Here is a 16,889-nt window from a genome sequence, read left to right on the forward strand (position 1 = left end):
AGTATTTTTCTATTCTGCAAATATTAAACTTGAAAATAAAAAGAGAATAAGATGCAAAATCAAAGAACAAAACAAATTATAGGGAACCCTTTAAAATGAATAAAAAAATCCTTAAGAAATATAGATAAAAAATTCTTGAGTATACCAGTGAAGCATATTCTTGAAATTCTGTGAATAATAAGTAACATGAACAAACAAACACATTAGTTATCAACTTGTTATTTAAATGTAAGATGAGTCTCTTTTTTTGGAAAGAGAAACAAAACTTTACTTTCATCTCATTATTAAGACAAGATAATGATTAAATTTTCTAAGAGTTGTCCATCAATCAAGAGCTAGTGAGTCAATTACCAGACTTCTAACAAGGAATATGTAAGTATTTTTATTCAAAGAACTTTCAGTCCTCCGTATCCCCACCAATGCTTTTCTTAAAGACCATGTTCAAAAGGACATCCAGCAATAAAGCTATTTGTGTATAATCCTTGATTCTTTTCTCTTCTTCTTTGGTCATATCCAATCAGTTATCAAGTCCTCTAGACTGTCATGTATTTTATGTCTTTCTCTAACTCTATCTACTTACACTGCTACTATCCTAGTCTAAGAGATAGAAGTCTTCATTATCAATTACTCTTTTTAAAATACAATTTTATTTTATTTTCAGTTCTGAATTCTTTGCTTCCTTCCTCCCCTCTTCCATGAATTGTGAAGGTAAGAAAAACAAAATCTGTATAGTCACGCAAAAAAAAAGTCCCATATTAGCTGAGGGAGGGAAGGAAGGAAGGAAGGAAGGAAGGAAGGAAGGAAGGAAGGAAGGAAGGAAGGAAGGAAGGAAGGAAGGAAGGAAGGAAGGAAGGAAGGAAGGAAAAAGAAAGCAGGGAGGAAGGAAGAAAGCATTTTAATTTGCCCTCTGAATCCATTAGCTCTCTATTTGGTAGTGGGTCTCTCTTTTCTCACACTGGTCTCTCTTAAATATATCCCTCATATAAAATGACCTTATTAAGTACAGTTCTGGATGAATTATTCTCCTCTTTAAAATCCTTCAGTGGCTTTGTCTTATCTGTAAAATCGAATACAAACTCCTTTGCTACAAATTTAAACTCCTCCAAACTCTGGCCTCAACTTACCTCTCAAAGTATATTTTCCATAATAAATTCACATCTTGTTTAAGGTAAAATTGATTTTTATTAGTTCTTCAAAATCAGCAGGTCATCTATCACTGAATATTTCAATAGACTTAGTCAAATAGCTAGAATATGCATTTTTCATTGTCTTTGCCTTTGAGAATAATTCTTTTCCTTCAAAATTCAACTCATGTGCCATTAATTCCACACTTTCTCTACCTGACATATTCTTTCCCTCTTTAAAATTGTCAAGACCTTTTTTTTTTCCCCCTAGATCTCTCTTCTGGAGTTATCACTCCTCATGTATTAATCTTTTCTGTGAATATGAAACGTGCCACCTTGGAGAGATGTTTTACTTTTGCAACTTTATTCCCAGTGGCTTGAAAAATTCTTTGACTATAATGTTAGTCAAATGTTTGCTGAAATAAATAATTAGGATTAAGTGCAAGTGTAGATAAGTATCCATGAAATCAACTAGGTTTAACATGCTTTGTTAGCCTAAGTTATAATGTTGATCTACATATGTTAAAAATGGCAAGATAATTGCCAACTCTTCTCACTAACATACACCCTGTGTACAGAGTATTTGCTTTCACATGTGCAGAAAATATGGGAAAATAGAGGCAAACATTTTGTTTTTTTTTCCCTTTCGTTATAGCTTTGATAAATAATATGCAAACATTTGTTGACATATATATCTTATTCTGATATTATAGCCCTATTCCTAATAATGTAATATAGTGTAATAGTAATGGAACTTGAACATCCCCTTGTATTGGCAGGTACTTAGCACCTTTCTTCAAGTTCATTAAGAAAGAGAAGTAGTTAGTACCTTGTTTAAGCTATTTAATTAACACAGAAGTAGTTAACACCTTGTTTAAGTATTAAGATCCAGAACTTGTGAATCCCACAGTGGGAGGAACTTCCTATTGTAACAGAACAGGGTGCAACAGGGAGTATCTAATACCTTATATAAAGAAAAGTCCAAGCTAGGGAGCCAGAACTTCTAGGAGGAAGCAGAGTGAAGACTGAGGAGCTAAGATTGAGAAGAGAGAAGATTTGGAGAACAGAACTTGTGGTGGCAGAACTTCTTCTGAAAGATGCCAAGAACCTTTGAGGGCCATCTGCAGCTGCTGAAGGACTTCTGAGAGCCAGTGGGAACTTCTGGGAACAAGAACTGAGAAGTGAGGAGAAAGGAGAATTGGAAGCATGACTGTGGTGCTGGTACTTTGTCTGTCTGTTTTGATGTTACTTTGTCAGATTTGTTTGTTGATAGATGCTTCAGACCTTGTTCTTGGGTCTATGTTGATTTCACAAGCAGAAAGTGAACTGACAAGGATGCTGGCAATGTGCATTAATGCTATTGTGGCTTTGTTAAGCTTTGTCTTCCCAGGAACAGAAACTGTGGGAGGGGGAACCATGGAATTGGAGAACCAGCCTAGAGTGAAGATGAAAAGATCTCTCTTGGATATTTAATGCAAACTGAGAAGATCATGATTTACTAGGGTTGGAGAACATCGACCTTTACATTTAGATGATTGAGTCCTTAAACTTTCTAAATAAGGATGATTGGAAACTAATCTCTAATTAAGGAGAAAATACTTTTTGATGGAAGAGATTAAGACAATGTAGGTGGAGAACTTTTGATCTCTGTACTTTGTGTCTATTAAGGAGGCTTGCCTCCTTAAGAATGATTGAGTTACTAAATGAATGCACTTTGTTTAAAACTATATGACCACTTTGGTAAAAACTACATGTCCATTTTAATGATAAGTTGTTATGCTGTATTTTGATATCTGTGAATTTTTTGCTTTAATTTACTGTAGAATAAATAGAGAGCTTACTATACTGTGTAATCACAACCTTGAAAGCTGTTCACAGAAGCAGTCCTCTGGAAAACTGCTCGTGCTTGGCTTTACATATACTATAAATTTTAATGAATAAGAGAAGAAGGGGAAATGGTATTGATAAACTATATAATATCAAACTAAATATATGTTTTCTCCTTTATAATTAGGCTCACCAGAAGGGAGAATGAAAGAGAAACAGTGCTGAGCTTGGGTCAAGCTGCCTTCTCAGTCAAAGACTTCCCTCAAGGACCACAGTAAGGGAGTAGTGATAATCTGGTAAGTTCTTATACAGATCTTTTGCTTATTGGGGTTTTGAGTCAGCAGTGCAGTGACAAGGCTCTGCCTCCATAGGTAGTCAACTATTTCCTAATATTAGATTTCCTGGAGTGGATAGAATGCTTCTTGTCTTGGAGTGAGAGAGATCATTAGTTCTCAGGATTGTTTAACTATATCTTGGGTATTTATCATATCACTTAGTCCTTGGCACTCAGTCAAGGGCTAACCTCCGTCCTTCCATTCCCTTCCCTCTCTTGCCTTCCCTTCCTTCCTCTGTTCTTCTCTTCTTCTCTTTCTCCCTTCCTTTTTTTCTTTTATCCTTCATTTTGAAGCCCTTCTTTATATTTAAATGTCTAACTCAGGTACTATCTCCTGCATAAAGTCATGCCTGGCTCTTCCCAGGTAAATCTCTCAGAAAGGTTATTTAATTTTCCTTTGCATTTAGTACATAGCACCATTTAAAGTAGTTACTTGTTCACATCTCATAATTTATAGATTAACACTGGGTCACATTTATAATCTCTGTGTCTCCAAAACATGGCACCATGCCTTGCAGATAATAGGCAAATAATAAATGTTTGTTCAATTGCATGTAATTGAACTATCCCATGCATGTACATATGTTTTAGATTGTTATTATACATGCTTCTTTGTGTGTATATGTGTGTGTGATGGACAGCTCACAGCGTCCATTGCTACACAACTATCTTTGAGAGCCTTAGATAAAGACCCTGATCATGTTTGGAGGGATCTTATTTGAAGAATTTACTGGAGCAAAGAAATAAGAGTTGGACAGGATGAGTTGTTACGGGAAGATGTACATAGGTAGGGATATGAATTATTAGTGGGAGTGCTACCGTTAGAGTGAAATCAAAATTCTATACAAATTTTGAAGATTTAAGAAAAGTGACTAGGATCTTTTAAATTTGAAATGCTAAAGTTGTCTTGGATCAGTGAATCAGGAGAGAGGTGAGTCAGTTTAATATCCCCTGTTACCCAAGGCTTTATTTCATTTTGTTTCATTTCATTTAGTTTAGTTTCATCTCATTTCATTTTGTTTCCTTTCCTTTCTTAAACATCAGTTCAACAGCAAAGCATAGGGTATAATGAACTTCATGTGTTTGTAGTGTGAAGATAGAGTTCATTAGTTAGCAATTCAATTTGAAACAATATTTATAGTAACTCTTTGCTAGTTGTAAAGTATTACTATTATAGATACTGAGATATAATGATATCTATTAATTCACAAAAAGCTATTAAACACCTACTCTGTGCCAGACATCATCCATAGGCAAGTAGATCCTTTTTCTCAAAGCTAATAAGACCATTATAACATGTGACAATATTCACAATTAAGTATGATAGGCAAAATGAAAGAAAAGAAAAGTTCTATACAAAGTGTTATAAAAATTTTGAGAAGGAAATAATGACTTTTAAAAGTTGAAGGGGTGAGGTGGCTAGGTGGAACAGTGAATAGAGCTCTGGCCCTGGAGTCAGGAGGACCTGAGTTCAAATCCGGCCTCAGACACTTACCAATTACTAGCCATGTGACCTTGGGCAAGTCACTTAACTCCAAATCCCCCTGCCTTCCCCCTCAAAAAAAAAAGGTGAAGGGGAGAGTGGAGGAAAATGAAGGAAAGCTTCATTGAAGAGGCAGCATCTGAGTAAATCTTGGAGAAATATTATGATCTCAAGAGACATAGGCATAATATGAGTACTTCCCAGGCAGGCAATGGGGATAGCCCTGAGACTGCCTGGAGGAGAGAGGGTTCTGTGAAAACTCAGGGAACAGCTTATAATGAGCAACTACAATAATTGAGTACTACACAGAGATTTGCACAAGGGTACCAGAATTAGTGTAACAAGTTTACCAAATAAATTGCCTAATTTACCTTACATTTTGAACACTAACTTTTATTTAATTCATCAGTGTGGCACCTCCCAGTATTTTTAAATGTCAGTGTTTCCACATTTAGAAATCTATATAATTTGGTGGTAGTCATGGAGCCTTTGAAATCTATACATAAGTAGAAGAAGCAGCAAAGCTTTATTTTTATAGGTGGTGCAGTGAATAAAGCACTGGCTCTGGAGTCAGGAGAATCGGAGTTCAAATGTGGCCTCAGACACTTAACACATACTAGCAGTGTGACCTTGGGTAAGTAACTTAACCCCAATCGCCCTACCTTCCCCCCTCCAAAAAAAAAAAAAAACAGAACAACAACTTTATTTTTAAGTCTAAATTTTTTAGTTGTTGCTATTATTTGAAGTAGATTTGGGGATTCTTCATTTAGCTCTTATTGTATAGAAAAAAGTGACCATTTAATAAATTAATGACATGGAAACATGCTTTTAAAAAATAGTTGAAACAAATTTCCAAAAGAGAAATCTATTGTATAAATGGCTTTACATGAAAATACTTGGATATATAACTAGATTTTTCTTAATTCATTTTAATTTTAAGGAATGTTAGCATATTTGACATTTAGCATATAGAGTATCATAACTTTTATATCAATTAGCACACATAAAATTCAATTAAAATTTTCAGGATTGATTGCTATGAAATTTATTTGCCAAGGGCTGCCTTTTAAAATGTTAGTGTATTGGAAGTTTTCACAATTACAATGAAATGAATGAAATTTTGTGTGTGTATTTCAAACAATTGCAGCTTATCATATATGAGGGGAAAGTATATTACTTTCTGAATGCCTTTTCAGTAGCAATAAGAATTTTCATTTTTAAAATAAAAAGTGCTGTGCAGTAGTATTTATGTCAATTCATCTTGGATACAAGTTTTAGAGAATGGTACAAATTATCACACACAAAAGAGGCAAGAAGAAGCTTTTACAATGGAGAGTAAGATGGAGAGGTGGCAGGGAACTCTTGAAACTAACTCTCATTGAAATCAGCTCAAAGAGAGAATAACATACAAACTCGATAGGGTATAGAAATCTGTATCCTATGGAAACTAAGAGGGAAAGGGCATAAGAGAAGGGCAGGGTGATAGAAGTGAAGGTGTTTTAGGGGAGGCAATAGTCAGAAGCAAGGCATTTTTGAGAAGGGATAGGTGAAAGAAGAGAGAGACTAGAATAAAAGAGGGGAAATAGGATGGAGGGAAATTCAGTTAGCAGTATAACTGATAAAAAAAAATATATATTTGAAGCAAGTTTGTCTGATTGTAAAGCCAAGCATGAGTAGCTCTCCTGATGACTGCTGCTGTGAATGACTTTAAGGTTCTAATCACATAGTGATGGAATCCTAATAAAGCTGCCTCCAGCCCCAGTATTCAAACTCCATTATAGGCCTGGCCCTAGTGAACAGTAGGCCCACTGAACCTACCTAGCCTCCCCTCCCCGCCCACACCAATGTCCTAACTTCTTTGCATATGCCTCACTGCTCACTAGAACAATAGGTGTGTCCCTGAACTCTTAGTTCCCACAGAAACAGCAGGTGTGTCTATATGATGGGAACCTAGCTCCTCCCTCTACCTGGTCACTGCCCCCAGACTCATTCCAACAGAAACAGGTATGTCATTGTATTCAATCACAATCACATCATTCATGTAGCCCAAGACAGGAATACAATAGCTAGCCAGTTGGAGGGCAGAATGACCAGAATGTTTAACCACTGAACCATAGATGGGATCCCTCCTCCATTATCTAATCCCTTAACAAGCTCATCCTGCCTTTTTAATATTGATGATATTCCTCTATTCTATGTTAATTTCTGTTGTGTAATTGCATCTTTACTGTATAAAAATCCATCTTGCTTTCTCTTAAGTTGCTGGTTCCTCTTGGAATTTTGCCCGCTTCATGGGAGGCATCAATCTTAATAAGTGCCTATACTTGAATTAGAGGTGATTTGACTCTGAATTCTTTGAGACAGTTCTACCACAACACATCATGAAATTGCAATAGTTTTTGGCTTCCCTAAACACTTTTTTTTTGGCATCCCTGGGTTTAAACCACAATAGTATAATGAAATCTCTATTCAATAGCAAAACATTTTCAGAAACCAAAGTACAATATTCACAATTACACAACATTAACAACTTATTAAAGTAGCCACATATTATTAAACAAAAGATACCATTCAGTAAGTCACAATCTGAATCAATCAATATAAAGTACCCATCTAAAGTCTTCCTTAAGAAGCAATCATCCTTAAGAGTACAAATTACATAGTACAGAGGTCTCCCACCTCTAGATCAAAGTCTTAATCTTGTCAGTCAGCACTAAGTATCCAAGTAGAGGTACTTTCATCTTCACTTGAGACTGACTTCAAAATTCCATGGTTCCTCTTCCATGCTCCCAGCTCTTGCCTGAATTCATCCAACCATCACCTGGATTCAGAGGTAGGCAACTCCCAGTTCAGCTTCTGGTCCAGCTTCTGGTCCAGACCCTGGTCTAACCTCTGGTCCAGTTCCACACATCAAGCTTAGCAAAGCTGCTACAACAATACTCACACACATTGCCAGCACCACCATCAATTCACATTCTACCTGTGAAATCAACACAGCCAGAACAGACAGATAGAGTGCGGGCACCACAAGCATCATTCCTCCCAGTTCTGCTTGATCCCAGCTTGTGCCCCTGCTTTTATATGTTCTTTTGGCAAGTTCTTCCCACTGTGTGGTTTCACAGGCTCTGTTTCTAACAAAGACTTGATATAATCACAAGCAAAAGCTCAAAAACACTTGAATAACTGAAACAAGGAGCTAAGTACTCCTTTGCTTACCATTATAGTGATAAAGGGTTAATTTCTCAAATTTATCGAAAATAGCATCAAATTTATGAAAATAAGAGCCCTTTTACGATTGACAAATGATCAAAATATATGAAAAGTCAGTTTTCAGATGAAGTAATCAAAGCTAACTATAGCCATATGAAAAAGAAATATTTTAAATCACTATTGATTGAGAAAAAAATTAAAACAATTCTGAGGTACTCATTTATACTTATTCAATTGGATAATAGGACAGAAAGCAAAATGACAAATGTTTTAGGGGATATGGGAAAATTGAGACATTAATGCATTGTTGTTGGAAGTTCCCAAATGAGAGCAACGATGGGGAGCTAGAGCCTTTGTAGTCAACGAATGGCTGGGGGCCCCAGCCCTCAGGAGTGTATAGGAGTACCTTATATCTGATTCCCACATAGAGGCTAGAATATACACATTTAAAACCTGAAGCCTAAGGAATTATCCCCAAACCTTAGGATTAGAACTTGATTATAATAATGAGCTTCTTAAAAAAATTACAACAATAATAACAACAATGAGTAAACAAAGGAGAAAGAACCTGAACATACATAGCTACTATGGGGAGAGATTAGATCTGGGTTCATATTCAAAAGAAAATAGTGATACTTACAAAAACAAACAACAGCAATAACAAAAAACTTTCCCGCTTCAAAAATAAATGTCAAAAATGTTATTGGAAGAACTTAGGGAAAAAAAAAAACACTTTAAAAAGTAAATGAATAATCTGAGGAAAAAATAAGGAAAAAAGATCACTTTAAGAAAATAAAAAAATATGAAAATAAACACAACCAATTGGAAAATGTATGTATGTACATATGTATATGTGTGTATATATACATAAATGTGTATACACACAAAAAAGGAAGAAAATAATTCCTTAAAAATTAGATTAGGCAACAGTAAGTCTATGATGCTATGACACCAAGAAAATATAAAAGAAAATCTAAAGAATAAAGAAAAAAAAGAGAAGGGAATGTGAAGTATATCATTAGAAAAACAATTGATCTGGAGAACAATTTGAGGAGAGACAATATAAGAATTGTTGGACTATCTGAAAGTTATGATTTTTTAAAAAGAGTCTTGATATGATATTTCAAGAAAATATTATGGAAAATTGCCCTGAGTTACTAAAATGAGAATATAAAATTGAAACAGATAAAAAAATCCATAGATCACCACCTGAAAGAGATCCCAAGATGAAAACTTAATACTATAGAGCTACATTGAGGAAAACACAAAATCTAGTGCTTTTTACATTAAAAGACTGAAGGATTTCAAATGTTATATTTCATGGAACAAAGGAGCTTTACTTGCAAGTAAGAAAAAATAAACTTACCTAGCTAAGCTTAATATATAATCCTAAATGGAAAAAAATCATTATTTAATAAATTGAAAGAATTTTAAGTAATTGTAACAAAAAGACCAGAAATCAATGAAAAAACTTTACATATAAGACCAAGGAGAAACATAATGTAAAGATTAAAGCCACTTATTGGGGGACTCAATAGGTTAAAATGTTTGGCTTGTATACAGGAAAATGTTATCTTTACTCTTTAAGATTGTTATCATTACTTGAGTAATTTGATGGCATGATTCTAAAGAAAACAAGATTGGGTACAGAGAGGTAAAATGGAGTAATTATACAAATTATGGATGAATGGAAGAACTATTACAGTGGGAACAGGTCAGAATGGTGGGGTTGGTAGTGCTAAAATATTACATCACAATTGGGTTTAAGAGACAATAACATCCATTTAGAAGGGCATAAAAATCTTCTAATTTTTAAAGAAAGCAACGATAACGGATAAGGAAGAGAAAAAATGAAAAGATAAATAGTGAGGAAATTAGGATGGAGGGGCAGAGCACGGGCCAGGAGAGGATTAAATACCACTCCTTTGATCATACAGCCTTGGAAGAAGTGAAAATTTATAGCACCCTAAAGTGTCTCTGGAAACAGCTACACAAAAGCCCAAAAGCTTGTATTGATTCTCTCTCCACACTGGAAACAGACTCCTGCCTTAACAAGGAGTTAAAAATTTCAAGTAATTGGTTGGGAAAATGGGCAAACAGTGGGGGAAAAATGAGACTATAGAATATTACTTTGGTGACGAAGAAGAACAAAACATTCAACCAAAAGGAGACAATAAAGTCAAAACTCATACATCAAAAGCCTGAAAGAAAACTATGAATTGGTTACAGGTCATGAAAAAGTTCAAAAAAGATTTTGAAAATCAAATAAGAGAAGTAGAGGAATAATTGGGAAGAAAAAAGAGATTGATGCAAGAAATTCATGACAAACAAGTCCACAGCATGTGAAAGGAGACCCCAAAAAATAATGAAGAAAAAAAGCACGTTAAAAATAGAATAACCCAAATGCTAAACAAATCCCAAAAGCAAATGAGGAGAAGAATGCCTTAAAAAGCAATTGACTGAATGGAAAAGAAAGTCCAAAAACTCACTGAATTAAATAATTCCTTAAAATTAGAATGGAGTAACTGGAAGCTAATGGCTCTATGAGAAATGAAGTAATTATGAAACAAAAAGAATTTAAAATAAAGACAATGTGAAATATCTCATTGAAAAAAGAATGCACAGGGAAAATAGGTCCAGGAGAGATAATTTAAAAATTACTGGACTACCTGAAAGCCATGATTAAAAAAAGAGTGTAGACATCATCTTTCAATAAATTTTTGAGGAAAACTATACTGATATTCTAGAACCAAAGGGTTAGATAGAAATTGTAAGAATGCCCTGATCACCTCCTGAGAGAGAGGTGATCACCCTCTCTCTATAGATACAGGCATACACACACACACACACACACACACACCACACACACAGGAGAGAGAGAGATCTATAAATCTTTATCTCTATAGAGATGGAGATGTGTGTGTGTGTGTGTGTGAATATGTGTATCTATAGAAAGAGGGCACAGGGTGAGTTGAATATGAAGAATGATACCTAAAAAATAAAATTCAATGTTGAGAGAGGAATGCACTGCAAGAATGAGAAAGGGAAAGGTAGAATGAATGAAATTATCTCATATAAAAGAGGTGAGAAAAAGCTTTTACTGTGGAGGGGAAGAGGGAGAAAGTGAGAGGGAATGAGTCAACCTTATTCTCATTAAATTTTGCTTAAGGAGGAAATCATATACACACTCAATGTGTATGGAAATGTATCATGCTATAGGAAATTAAGGGGGAACAGGAGAATGGAGGACAGATTGGGGGAGGGGGCAATCAGAAGAAAACACTTTTGAGGAGGGTCAGGGTCAAAGAAGAGAAGAGAATAAATGGGGGGGCGGCAGGATGGGATGGAGGGAGATAAAGTTAGTCTTTCACAACATGACTATTATGGAAGTGTTTTGCATAACTACAAATGTATAACCTATATCATATTGCTTGCCTTCTCAAGGGTGGGGGGAGGGAGGCAAAGAGATCATTTGGAACTCAAATATTTTAAAATGAATATTTATAAGATATATAGGCCAAGAGGTATAGAAATCTCTCTTGTCCTATAGGAAAATAGAAGGGAAGAGAATAAGAAAAGGGGTGGTGGTAATAGGAGGGAGGGCAGATTGGAGGAAGGGGTAATCAGAATGCATGCTCTCTTGGGGTGGGGGAAGGGGAGAGAAGGGGAGAAAATTTGGAATCTTGTGGAAGTGAATGTTGAAATCTTAAAATTAATTAATTAACATTTCAAAAAATAGGATGGAGGGAAATAGACAATTAACAATAATAACTTTGAATGTGAATAGGATTAACTCACCCATAAAATGAAAATGGATAGCAGAATGAATTAAAAACAGGATCTGACAATATGTTGTTTACAAGAAACACAATGAAAAATGAAAGATAAACACAGAATTAAAATAAACACTTAAGAGTAGAATTTGTCATGCTTCAGCTGATGTGAAAAGAATAGGGGTAGTAATCATGATCTTAGACAAAGTTTAAAGCTAAAATAGATTTCCTTAAAAAGAGATAAACAGGGAAACTATACTGTTACTATATTATTTGATGTTGCATTTAAAATATTAGCAATAAGAGAAGAAAAAGAAATTGAAGTAATCGAAAGGGAAATGAGATAATAAACTATCTCTTCTTGCAGATGATATGATGATGTATTTAGAAATCACAGAAATTCAACTAAGAAGTTGATTGTAACCATTCAAAATTTTAGTAAAGTATTTGTGTGTGAGTGTGTGTGTGTGTCTGTGTGTGTGTATAAACCCACCTAAATCATCAGCATTTTTCTACATCACCAACAAAATGCTGTAGGAAGAGATTCCTCATTTAAATAAGTATAGACAGAAAATTACCTGAAAGTATACTCATGAAAACAAACCCAGGAAATACAATTATAAAACACTCTTTATACACATAAAATTAGATTTAAATAATGGGAGAAATGTTCATTGTTTTTGTTTGGACAAAGTCAATAATGACGATTTAAATTTTAAAAATGACATTTTTACTTAACTAACCTATCTGTTTTTCTATGTAGACACACATAAAACTATACATATATACACATAAGCACATACATATAGGGGTGTGTGTGTGTGTGTGTGTGTGTGTGTGTGTGTGTGTGTGTCTATTTCTCCCAACTACCCTAGTACTGAGAAAGGTCTCATGAGTTACAAATATTATCTTTCCATGTAGGAATGTAAACAGTTCAACTTTAATAAGTTCCATATGATTTCTCTTTCCTGATTACCTTATAGCTGAAAGTCAGATTTTGTATTCAGCTCTGGTCTTTTCAGCAACAATGCTTGAAAGTCCTCTATTTCATTGAATATCCATTTTTCCCCCAGAAGTATTATACTTAGTTTTGCTGGGTAGGTGATTCTTGGTTTTAATCCTTGCTCCTTCAACCTTTGGACTATCATATTATAAGCCATTTGATCCCTTAATGTAGTGGCTGGTATGCCTCATGTTATCCTGATTGTGTTACCACAATACTTGAATTTTTTTTTTTTCTGGTTGCTTGCAATATTTTCTCTTTGAACTCAGTACTCTGGAATTTGACTACAATATTACTAAGAGTTTTCCTTTTGGGATTTCTTTCAAGAAGAGATTGGCAGGGGCAGCCAGGTAGCACAGTGAGTAAGAGCACCGGCTCCAGTGTCAGGATGACCTGGAGATCAAATCCCGGACTCAGACACTTAGCACCCACCCAGAAACACCTGGCCATGTAACCTTGAGCAAGTTACTTAACCCCAATTGCTTAGGGGTGGCCAGATGGCTCAGCGAGTAAGAGCACTGGCTCCAGTATTGGGATCACCTGGAGATCGAATCCTGGGCTCAGACACTCAGCACCACACCCAGAAATAACTGGTTGTGTAACCTTGCGCAAGTTACTTAACCCTAATTGCTTTTAAAAAAAGAGATTGGTGGATTCTTATAATTTTTATTTTACCCTTCAGTTCTAGAATATGAAGGCAGTTTTCCTTCATAATTTCTTGAAAGATGATGTCTAGGCTCTTTTTTTTTTTCATCATGTATTCCAGGTCATTCAATAATTTTTTAAAGTATCTCTCCTGTATCTATTTGCAGATGAGTTGTTTTTCCAATGAGACATTTCACCTTGTATTCTTTTTTTTTCTTTTGGCTCTATTTGATAATTTCTTGATTTCTCATAAAGGCATCAGCTTCCATTTGCTATATTCTAATTTTTAAGGAATTAGTTTCTTCAATGAACTTTTGGTCCTTCTTTTCCATTTGGTCAATTCTGCATTTTTAAACATTCTTCTCATTTGCTTTTTGGACCCCTTTTGGAATTTAGTTTAATCTATTTTTTAAGGTGTTATTTTCTTCAGTATTTGTGTGGGTCTCCTTCAGCAAAATGTAGACTTGTGTTTCATGATTTTCTTTTAACACTCTAATTTCTCTTCCCAGTTTTTCAGCTACTTCTCTTACTTGATTTTCAAAATCCATTTTGAGCTCTTTTATGGCCTGTGCCCAATTCATATTTTTCTTGGAGTCCTTTGATATAGGAGCTTTACTTTTTTTGTCCTCTTCTAGTTGTATGTTTTAATCTTTTTTTTTCACCAAAGTAGATTTTATAGTCTGAGTTTTATGCTGTTTACTCATTTTCCTAACAAAACACTTGACTTTCCAATTCTTTGTTAAGGTAGGACTCTGCTTCCAGTGTGTAGGGTGTCCTGTCCCAAACCTCAGGGGTTTTGTCAATCTGTTTTCAGAGATACTTCTGGGGAGCTATATATTTCCACTTCTTCCAAGGTGGTATGATCATAGGAGAGGTGTTTACTCCTTTCCTGGCTTGTGCTCTGATCTGTGAGTGACCACAAGCAGTCTTTTCTGCCTTGGAACTGTGAGGAGGATTCCTGTCTATTGTAGTCACAAACTCTGCCAGCATTCCTCCTCTCCCCAGGACTACCACCCAGATTGAGACACAGGGAAAGCAAGAGAATCCTGTCTCAGCACCAGCAAAGAGATCCTTGCAATCCCCCTCTGGTCAGTCACTGGATCCCTACATAGTCTGTGGGCTGGGAGGTCTGGAAGCAGTTGCTGATGCCCTGGGGCTAGGGCTGCACCTTGCTCCTCTCTCACCCAGGTCCCACAGAGTTTTCCCACTGATCTTCTATGCTGTCTGTGGTCCTTGTGTGCTAAAATGTCTGGAAACTGCCACAGCTACCAGTGATTCAGTCCCCTGAAGCCTGCTCTGGCCCTGTCTGTGCCTGCGTGGCCCACATTGGACTGTGCTCTGCTCCTAGACTGGTGTGATTGACCCTTTCTGTGAATTTTCCAGGCTATTGTGGGCTGGAGATTTGTTTCATCCTATCATTTAGCAGGTTCTGCAGTTCTAACATTTATTTAGAGTCATTTTTATAGGTATTTAGAAGGGTTTGGGGGAGATCTCAAGCAATTCCCTGCTTTTTCTCCACCATCTTGGCTCTTCCCCCAATTATGGGCTTTTCTAAGGTGGAGTGGGAAGGGAGGGAGGAAAAATAATAAAAATGTATAGCTGAGAACAAAAGAAACCTTAGAAGGTAGAACAGAAAGCAGGGTAACTTTGAAAACAATGTGTAGTATTTATTATATACTTTTTTTTTAGCAAACAGTATCAAACAGAAATATGTCTTTATATTGAATGTTCTTTTATGTTTTCTGTGTATATGTGAATGTTCTTTTTTGTCTTTTTTATTTAAATTCGAGATGGATTAAAAAATTAATTCTAAAAACATATTTGCTAATTATCCATGTATTCCCCAAATTAAAAAAATACATACTTTTCTAAATTACAGATATTTACCAACTACTTAACTCTGTGAAATATCTCTTGTAGCAAAGTGAAAGAATTATGAAAAACTGACAATAATTACCTAATTTTGAAATGCATGTGAAGTTCATGTGTGTAGCAACCTTCTAATCACTGCATTAAAAAATATATTCACAGAAAAAAAAAAACTTTCCCCCTTCTAACCCATGCAACAGTGAAAAAAAGAGAAAAAAAGGAAATTTTTGTAAAAATTTCCATAAACAAAACATTCTCTCATTATACATGTATATACATACATATCCAAACTTTATCATGTTCCTCTTTTGTCATCTTTACCTATCTCATGGTATATCAGAATTTCTTTAATTGTTCTCCTTTTTAAACTAATATTTTATATGACTATAGATATCTTGGGTTTCTTCCTTGAAAAACTTACTAATAACATTAAACCATTTACCAATTGGCTCATATTCTTTTTGTTGTTCTTGTTGTTTGTTGGTTAGTTTTCCCCATTTTCCTGGTTACATCTCTCTAGAGTCTTGTATTTGAAGATCAAATTTTCTGTTGAGCTCTGGACTTTTCATCAGGAAGGTCTGGAAGTTCCTTATTTCATTAAATGACCATCTCCTTGCCTGAAAGATTATGCTTAGTTTTGCGGGATAGTTGATCCTTAGGTGCAGGCCAAGCTCCTTTGCCTTACAAAATATTATATTCCAATCCCTCCAATTTGTTAATGTAGAAGCTAAAAGGTCCTGTGTGATTCTGACTGTAGTTTCACAATATTGGAATTGCTTCTTTCTGGCTGCTTGCAGTATTTTCTCCTTGACCTGATCATTCTGGAATTTGACTACTATATCCCTTAGTATTTTTAATTTGGCATCTCTTTCAAGAGATGAATGGTAGATTCTTTTGATGACTATTTTACCCTCTGGTTCTTGGACCTAAAGTTTTCCTTTATTACTTCTTGGAAGACACTATCCATCCTCTTTGTTTCTTTATGGCTTTCTGGTAGACCAATAATTCTTAGATTATCTCTCTTGGATCATTATTCCAGGTGATTTTTTTTTTCCAACGAGCTATTTTACATTTTCATCTATTTTTTTTTTTATTCAGATTTTGGTTGACTTTTTCTTATGCCTCATAGAGTCATTATGGTACTAATTATTATGGTACTAATTATCATTATGGTGCTAATGACTTGTTTATTTCTAATTTTTTTATGAAATTTTTTTCAGTTAGTTTTTGTACCTGTTTTTCCAATTGGACAATTTTTACTTTTAAGAATTTATTTTCTCCAGTTAGGCGTTGTATCTCCTTTTCCTTTTTGCCAATTGAACTTTTTAAGGAATTGTTCTCTTAGGTCATCCCCCCCCCCCATTTTATCAATTGTGTTTTTAAAATAATTAGTCAATTTTTCTTCTACCCCTCTAATTTGTCTTTTAAAGTCTTTCTTCAGCTCTTTGTAGAAGACTTTTTGGACTTGAAAACAGTTTATATTTTCTTTTGAGGTTTCAGATGTGGGTATATTGTCAATGCTGTGCTCTTCTGAGAGTGTATTTTGTTCTTCCAGGGCTACATAGTAAGATTCTATGGTCTTTATTTTTCCAGTTTGCTTTTTGCACATTGTTATTGCCTA

The 16,889-nt window shown here is 35.1% G+C and overlaps 1 long non-coding RNA gene across 5 annotated transcripts in view; it reads left to right on the plus strand.

The window, feature by feature from the left end:
* The window catches only part of LOC138175073 (uncharacterized), a 113,777-nt gene that overhangs the window by 53,946 nt on the left and 42,942 nt on the right, over positions 1–16,889 (plus strand). For all 5 annotated transcript variants that reach the window (XR_011171866.1, XR_011171868.1, XR_011171865.1 and 2 more), the window contains exons 2-3: positions 3,139–3,247; positions 5,307–5,402. This is a non-coding gene — a long non-coding RNA (uncharacterized lncRNA). The remainder of the gene's footprint in view (positions 1–3,138; positions 3,248–5,306; positions 5,403–16,889) is intronic.

The sequence above is a fragment of the Petaurus breviceps genome, unplaced genomic scaffold, assembly GCF_028583685.1.
Source record: "Petaurus breviceps papuanus isolate PSGF00001 unplaced genomic scaffold, PetGlider_PUasm1.0 76, whole genome shotgun sequence".
NCBI classification, from domain to species: Eukaryota; Metazoa; Chordata; class Mammalia; order Diprotodontia; family Petauridae; genus Petaurus; species Petaurus breviceps.